Genomic DNA, 9,644 nt, shown 5'->3' with positions numbered 1-9,644 from the left:
CGTATCACAATTATATCCTCTAGTCTAATGGTGACGGATGATAAATGATCGTCTCCCTGTCCAAGTTACGAGTGTGTAAAAATGAAAAAAAAAAACTTTGATCCAGATTAGGTGTAATAACGACTGTGCATAGAACAGTCAGGCGGCATGTAAAGAAACATAACATGTAGTATTCAAAAATGTATAGGTCATATCGTCGCATGAGAACCAGAGGAACGTAACTCCATTTTCGTAGGTTTACAGGCGAGAGAAGAAAAATATTATTTTCTTAGAAAGATGGGCGTTTAATAAGATGGTAATTAAGCTACATTACAACAGATCATCGACAAGGAGAAGAGGTGGCGTTACGTTCGATTTACACCAATTGGGGCTTTCAAAATTATGTTCAAACATGAAGAAAACGAAAACCGTATTTTTGGAGTTGCGTACCTCTGGTTATCATGCGACGATATGTGATGAACGAGTGTACAGAGACCCTCCACATGATACAATTATTCCCAAATATTGCGTGAATACATATTGGGCAAAAGTAAGTTGCATTACAAGGTTTCCTCCTCGTAATATGTAATTCCGTGGAATACGATACTCCTGTGCACAGAAGCAACAAAAATTGACGAAACACGGAATGTTGACATGTTGCATAGCGATACAAAGAAATGTGCTGGGACAGTGTACTTGGTTTATCCGTTAGGTGAATATTCTTCCAAGGATACTTTCGAGAGTTTTTTTCCTCTTCCTTGGAGTTATCAAGCCGCCCCTTACCTAAAAATGGTAGTATCATAATAATATTTTAATTCCATATGGTTGATTAATTAACCAGTCGTAATTCTTCGAAATTCCATACTGTCGTTTTGCCAAGAAGATCGCACCCAACCTCTTAGGTCACCGATGATTGGCAGGGATGAAGTGCTGCAGGAAGATACAGGTGAAACAGTATTTAGAGAGTTGACATTGACCTTTTATTTTTAATCCAGGATACTTCCTGTATTTCAAGTTTCCCCGTGTCGACGATACAAAGAATTCTCTTCCCCTTAGATTCGACGCGGCTGCACACGTGAATGAGCAGGGACTTCTCGTTTGTGAACAAGTTTTCGGCCATCGTCTTTGGACTTCAGTTTACCCTTTTTCAAATTATTCTTGTCCTAAATCAGTGCCAGAATGCGAATAAACTCGTTTCTCTTGGAAAATTCAAATCTAAAGATAAAAAAATTCAGTTTCAGATGAATATTCGACGAATTCGGTTTTAAATATATTATTTTGCTTGGATCGTTGTTGCGGGAAATATTATTTCACGAAAAAGAGTTTCTTTTGTTTCACATGCGAAACCAATTGAAAGAATAGAGTGGGTAATGATTCAAATCAAAAGTTTTAAATCAATTCTCAGAAATAGCGATAGGAGTGGGAACGCGAAGGCATTTTCAAGCGGTAGTTACGATCGATGACAACTAACTCCAGAAAAGCGTACACCGTAAATGCATTGCGGCGATAGCCACAATACAGATCTTTATTTCATTGTAATAACACGCTGGGTTCGTCACCAGTCATGCTGGTGTCTAGTAGCGTCTTCAAATCCCTTCTGTGTGATTCAATTTATACAGGCTATGCTCTCAGCTTTCCAAAACAACATAAATATTTGTTTATAAAAATGACCAGAACTGAATATTTTTTAATTTGTTTAAATAAATTGTTTAAATAATTTGTTTAAATTTGTTTGAATAAATTTGTTTAAAAGATTGCATATAAACCTGAGAATAAAAATAAAGATTACAAAAAAAACACGTTACGTAACGAAGACATTAACCCCTCCTCCCTCTTGTCATAGTTCATAACGCAAGGCCGAACCCGCTCTCCCCCTTTGCCGTGTTACGTAGTATGTGGACACTCACTACACTGACAGATCCCAGTATCCCGAACAAAATCCCGGAATTCATATTCAAATTTCTATCTGCCCGTTCAAACTTCTGTCTACCCATTGAATTGAAACAATTGATAGTTGTTTGTTTTCACAACAATACAAGCGAGCGGGAAGAGTACAGAGGTGTTTCCACTAATTTGTTTAGCTTCTTTCTTTCCCTCTTGATTAGATCATGCGTATGTATGCATGTTAGTGTTTATATCTTCGTATAACAAAGAGTTCTGCGAACACAAAATATTTTAATAACCGGTTCTAGTGAACCGGTGCGAACCGGCTGAATAGCACCACTGCGTACATGAGGTTCGGCCTGGGATGATTTTTATCATTTTACTTTGATAATGTAACTTAGGGGACGGGGGTGGAGGAAGATACATAAAAATGATCGAACATGACCGATATTAATGTCGAATCCATAGTTTTTGTGTAGATACCGAATTTGAACCAAAAAATGTTGCTGTCACTTCAAAAATCAAAGTTGTGCCCCGTGGGGTCAATATAGAGCCGCAAACACTTTTATTAGCAAACCGATAGTTCTGTTGATATCCTGCAACTTTTTACTTTCACGTTTTCAGCAAAACACATTTTTGCCGAGATATTTTTCTGTTCCAGAACTTGTGACAGGCACCATACAGTATATATATATATATATATATATATATATATATATATATATATATATATATATATATATATATATATATATATATATATTGTGGCACTACTCGTTTTTCAAGTTAATAATTAAGTATAATTTCAATTTTATTTTTAATCAATGTTCATGTTGCAAGGATCGCATATTATAAAACATTAAGGTTAAGGTAATTAAGTGTTACGAATCTGATATAATGCAAGCTGCAGAATGTTATTATTCAAGAGTCAGCATAATGTTGTAAATAGAATGTTAATAAAATGTCTTCGTTGAGAGTCTGGCAATGCAGGAAGGTAATGCAGACAATGCGTCAATCCGTGCATTGGCCAAATTCTGTACATTGTAAAAAGAGAAACTGTAAGCTTTCACACATTTCACAAAATCACGGATATGAGGAAATTGCTTAGAATCGAGAAATCAGAGTGTGTCGAGAGTTGCAGTTTTTGAGTCTTGATACATGGAAAGAATTTTTTTTCACGTGAAAAGGGGTCGCACGTGCCGTCCAGCAGACGACAGGAGTTGGACCAGGTTGAACAAAACTGGAGGACAAGACAGCTTCAGGATCAGTCCCGGAGAGAGTCTGGTAGATCAGTTCCGAGGAGATCAATCTGGAGGATCAGTTTTCGAGAGTCTTGAAACAGCTTTTAGAATCGGCTACAAGTAATTGTTAGTAGTCTTCATAATTAAGTCTTTGAGAGTTTAGTCAAAGATAGCCGGACAGTCAAATGATAGTCAACGGACAGTCATCATAGAATACGTTATTCGATCCACGTAGAACGTCGAGTCAACATAAGCATTTGGGAGAATTCCATAACTCAATGCTCGTCCACACCAACCAGTAATTGGGAGCGTCAACTTGGAGGATCTACATCCAACACCGAGGTCATCATTGGAGCATCATCAGAACCATCAGGTATGTGTTACTCCTACTCAGGGCTCAAAGGCTCAATACTCGATCATAGCAATACTCGTCTGGCAAATATTCCAATTATCCGTTATTAACGCATCACAAACGCTTGCAGTCATAAAATCTTATTTATGGGAAATATAGTTGTTATTAATCAAATGAAGTTAATGTTTTCTTATTTGGAGTAATCCCCATTTGGTAAACCTCTCGCATATGAATATTAAATCATTCCCACTCATTCTAGATGGTGAGTGGAAGGCACTCAGTTTCACTCTGAAAAGCATCCCCAAATCAGGCACAGAGTGACTGGGTTGTCATAGTGGAGATGCTGTGAGGCTTAGGCCATTTTGTAGGGGTCCTAGTAATTCATAGCATGGCGGAGATGATCTGGGTCTTTTCCAGAGAAACATTGTGTAAAGATTTTATTTTGAAAATATTAGTAAATAATTTAATTCCCTCCCATCCCACCCTTTCATGTTGAAGATGTTGGTGGCTTACGCATTTGTAGAGATCTCAGTAAAACTCAGTAAAATTCTTGTAGATTAATAACTTAAGTAAAATTATTGAGAAGACGAGTGTTTTAATGAATAGTAAATAAAGAATTATTAATAAATAAGAATAGAAGAATATTAATAAATAGTGAATATTGAATATATATATAGAAGATAAATTGCATGCATCGTCAAAGGATATTTATAGAAATAAATGCATATTAAGCGCTAGAGTACTCAGATAAGAAGTATATGAATAGGATATAGCAGAATTAAGCGCTAGAGAATAGAAATAAGAAAATGTTTTCGGGGACAAGCAGATGTTGTTTTCCTGCAGAGAGTTGCCCTGAACAGTTATAGTACGTTTCGAGTTGGACAAGTGAAGCAGTTATAATACTCACTTCGAGGTATTCCTTCTCACAGTTATAGGCCCTGTCGGCATTATTTAATAATATAATAAGTTAATAATTTAATATAGTAATAAGAATAATAATGAGTATAGAGAATAGTAATCTAATAAATGAATAGATGAGTAATAATGTAATAATTAATAATGAAATAATAATAAATATTTTTGACCTAATGATATTGTTGTGGGAATGGCCACCCAGGCCGAAGTAGTTAGGCAATAACCGAATAAATAATAATAAAATAATTACGAAGTCTATGATTATAAATCTATCGAAATAGATCAACAGTTACGTCTACAATTTTGGAAAAATAAAACAACGTCACGAAAGTGTTATTGAATTTAATTTGAGTATAGAGAAGAATCGAAATTTTTGGAAATTAAAAAAAAAAGTCAGATTTTTAAAAACATGTAGATAGTTTAATAGTAAATGTGTTAGCTGTAGCCAAATTTTGATTGGGATAGACGGCTAGGCAGGCAGCCGTTTTTAACAACCAAGGCCTCATCGGATTTCAAGGAAATGTGAAATCCATCAATTTCCCTGAATCTCAATCAATTTTTGTATATAGTTATCGAGCGTTAGGAATAATAATAATAACATTTATAGGTTAAATATAGGTAGATAGACATAGTGTTCAATTATATCCGTGTTAAAATATGTAAAATTTTTGTACTCACCAACATAAATATTATTCCATTGTGTAGTCCATTATATAATCCATTGTTTATGTCTTTTAAGTAATTATGTATATTCACTAAGTTATATTTATCACTTAATAATATGTCACACCACATTTTAATATTTGAATAATAACATGAAAGCCAGTCGAGTATAGCAAAATCAAGTAGTAGCACGAATTCTGAAATGGGAGTAACACGAGTGGAGTGTATAAAATCACGCATGTACATGTTACGAAACGGAACAATTTTGGTATACCCGTTAGACATTCGACATGGGAAGAAAAACTCCAAAACGACATGTGATGTCATTGTGTTGTGAAAATACAATAATTTGGGCGAAATTACTAAAATTTCGTAGTGCGTATTAACAGCCAGTGTTCACCGAACCGAACCGACGCGCAAACAGATTCATTGGAGCGAAAATAATCTTAACCTTGATTGAATTTTGCTGATTTTGCAGTTACTAACCTGGAACTATCGCAGTGCAGCAAATGCACTACAGCAGAATTTTATTTCTTCAACATTAAAATTTCAGTCTTCAGTTTTTATGATGAAAATAAAAACAATTATATTTTCATTTTATTTTAAAGTGCTACGATAATAATATCAGTGTAATATGTTTTAATAATGTGTTAAAAGTTTTGTCTTCTAGATTTTCCTCTATATGACAATGGAAATGAACGATCGTCAACCATTACTAATACGGCCAATAAATGCGTCAGTTGGCACGTATGGACAGCAAAAGTGATGGAAAATTTTTGTAATAAGAAACCTAAAAGCGTTGTTGCGAGGAGATATAGCAATGCAGAGTATCTGTAAATGTACATATATGTAATTTTGCACAGAGTACTTGTGTTAATGTGATGATCAAATAATTCTCTGACAGCTCACTAGATGTCGTGAGCGTATACTTTTGTGAATACAGTTTTTGAAGTTTTTGCTTCGTATAATTTTATTAATTAGGAAAATGATTAAAGATTAAAAATATATTTATAACATTAATGTTTTAGGTGAAGGAAAATTAATTATTGTTTACATTACTATTTTATATGTACACGTGTCCTACTCAATTTCAAATTCATATTTATGTTTCATTACTCATTTTATATTGTATATTGTACAGGGAGTTCATAAAATATCGCCCTCTTACGAGGTCTACCTTGGTTTGCGGAGCAACCAAGATTTTAAGGAGGGACATGTGGCACTACTCGTTTTTCAAGTTAATAATTAAATATAATTTCAATTTTATTTTTAATCAATGTTCATGTTGCAAGGATTGCATATTATAAAACATTAAGGTTAAGGTAATTAAGTGTTAGGAATCTGATATAATGCAAGCTGCAGAATGTTATTATTCAAGAGTCAGCATAATGTTGTAAATAGAATGTTAATAAAATGTCTTCGTTGAGAGTCTGGCAATGCAGGAAGGTAATGCAGACAATGCGTCAATCCGTGCATTGGCCAAATTCTGTACATTGCAAAAAGAGAAACTGTAAGCTTTCACACATTTCACAAAATCACGGATATGAGGAAATTGCTTAGAATCGAGAAATCAGAGTGTGTCGAGAGTTGCAGTTTTTGAGTCTTGACACATGGAAAGAATTTGTTTTTCCACGTGAAAAGGGGTCGCACGTGCCGTCCAGCAGACGACAGGAGTTGGACCAGGTTGAACAAAACTGGAGGACAAGACAGCTTCAGGATCAGTCCCGGAGAGAGTCTGGTAGATCAGTTCCGAGGAGATCAATCTGGAGGATCAGTTTTCGAGAGTCTTGAAACAGCTTTTAGAATCGGCTACAAGTAATTGTTAGTAGTCTTCATAATTAAGTCTTTGAGAGTTTAGTCAAAGATAGCCGGACAGTCAAATGATAGTCAACGGACAGTCATCATAGAATACGTTATTCGATCCACGTAGAACGTCGAGTCAACATAAGCATTTGGGAGAATTCCATAACTCAATGCTCGTCCACACCAACCAGTAATTGGGAGCGTCAACTTGGAGGATCTACATCCAACACCGAGGTCATCATTGGAGCATCATCAGAACCATCAGGTATGTGTTACTCCTACTCAGGGCTCAAAGGCTCAATACTCGATCATAGCAATACTCGTCTGGCAAATATTCCAATTATCCGTTATTAACGCATCACAAACGCTTGCAGTCATAAAATCTTATTTATGGGAAATATAGTTGTTATTAATCAAATGAAGTTAATGTTTTCTTATTTGGAGTAATCCCCATTTGGTAAACCTCTCACATATGAATATTAAATCATTCCCACTCATTCTAGATGGTGAGTGGAAGGCACTCAGTTTCACTCTAAAAAGCATCCCCAAATCAGGCACAGAGTGACTGGGTTGTCAATATATATATATATATATATATATATATATATATATATATATAGAGAGAGAGAGAGAGAGAGAGAGAGAGAGAGAGAGAGAGAGAGAGAGCAGTGGCGGCTAATGTTAGTGTTGCAGCGTTGCGCAACGACCAAAGTATTTCAAGAAAAAATATTATTAGCAATAGTGGTAAAGAACAGAAAAAATACTTTCTAATACTCCCATATATACTTTAAATAACATATTTTTTTACTTCTGTAACTGTCCGTTTCGTTAATCCGTTTTAAAAAGCGAAAAATAATCCGTCACAGAGTCTCTAATTTATATTGTGTTGCAGCGAGCATGCAACGACCAGATTTCTTCAGCGCGGGAATTGGAGCGGATGTTAAGTCTTCTTTCCCCTATCTCAGAAGTTAAAGGGTCTGGTCGTTGCAGTGCTTCTGCAACACAGAACGGTTTCTAGTGAATGAGAAGGTTTTTCGCGCTAAATAAGCTTTCTGAATTTTATTTCACTAGCAATTAACTAATGGAATTTGTTTTTATGCATTCATATCTTTAAATTACGGTATTTATACTTAAGCAAATCAATATAATGACAATTAAAAAAAGTGATAGCAGAATTACAAAATAAGAAAGAAAATATATTGTAGAGCAGAAATCAAAGTAGATCCGCATTTACAAGTTAATTCTTAGTTTATATAAATAATGAAGGTTTCTTCTATAGTAATTTGTGAACCAAATATTAATAAGTCAATATGCAGAATCTCCCCCCCCCCTCTTTGATAGTATTTTAGTATATACATATTTCTTTTATAAAATAAGTATATTTTATACTCTTGATAAAACTTTATGGTGGGGAACGCCACATTGAATTTTGGACTAGTTAGCAATGCTCAGAGGCGTAGCCACGAGGGGGGCACCGGGTCCGGACCTCCCAAAAATTTCGAAACTTGACTAACATTTGTAGACTTTCCTAACGAACTATACTTGTTTAACAGAGAAATGATTGATGTACTCTAAATATTTTATTTTACACCTCATCATCCACTCTTTCTTTTCTTATAGAAATAATCGTTCTATCATTTTTTTCTAAAAATATAGGTGACAGTAATTAAGAATTACTTATCTTTTCGGGTACAGTATAAGGCAGGTTCGTTATTACGTAGACGTATTGGACCTTCCTCAAATACTTTGGACCCCTCCCAGCTAACATATTCTTCCTATATCTACCGGGTTTCAAGGTTGCTTTCCAGAACGTTGATAAACATTGTTTCGCCTCATGTGGAAGTATATTGTGTTCATCGTTCATTGCGTAACAACCAAGACGGATGATTTGGAATGTAGTTTTTTCTTTTACGCACGTGTGTGTGTTGATGTTGATATATGAATAGGGTTGCCAACTCTGTAAAATAAAAAAAAAAACGGGACTTCCTCAAAATTCTCTATGATATAGGTCTCAGCGTGAAGTATCTCTGTTCGGACCTATCCATGGAAAGGAAATGTACTATCGTGAACAAAAGTGCATTAACACATATATTCTGTATGTCCTTAGAACATTCACTAATAAGCTTAATAGATATATTGTGCTATAAATGAGAAACTGAAATTGATCAATCGGCATTGATCAATTTATTGTATTTACCAGTAACTACCATTTCTTTAAAATTATCGAAACAGATGAACAAAAGTATAATAATCTTTACGTGACAATTTTGAATTTGGAAAATGAAATCCACTCTTTAAACATATAGTCTCTACTTCAACTACGGGAAATTGCTTTAAGAAGTCCTTTTCCACTCTTAATAAATGTGTAAAATTTCTTGAAAGTAAATTTCAAATTTTCCCTGATACAGTCCCTGTCATCTCTCTAAAATTTTCTAAACAGGTGAACAAAATATATTAATCGTTGATAGATGGTGAAAGGTAACAGTTTTGAGTTTACAGAATGACAGTTACTTCTCAATATGTATACTTCGAACTAGATACAAATTTGAAAAAAAAAATTATAAAGGGGCTGGTGAGAAGTTTGTACCCGTTACCGGCTTTAATCAAAATAACAGCATTTTTTTCGGCCAGGCCAATGAAAAGCCGGCCAGTTGACAGCCCTATGTATGAATATGTAACATTCGCAATTCATATACCAGTATCTCTTTTGTATCAGCCGTTTTGGTTATTAGTTATTAATTTTATTGTGTGCTCTAATTCTGTACATAACATACAAATTCTGAATGAATTGTATACCATGACTTCTG

The sequence above is a fragment of the Thermobia domestica genome, chromosome 17, assembly GCF_964235325.1.
Source record: "Thermobia domestica chromosome 17, izTheDome1.hap1.1, whole genome shotgun sequence".
Lineage (NCBI taxonomy): Eukaryota > Metazoa > Arthropoda > Insecta > Zygentoma > Lepismatidae > Thermobia > Thermobia domestica.
Note: the sequence above shows the minus strand (reverse complement) of the source record.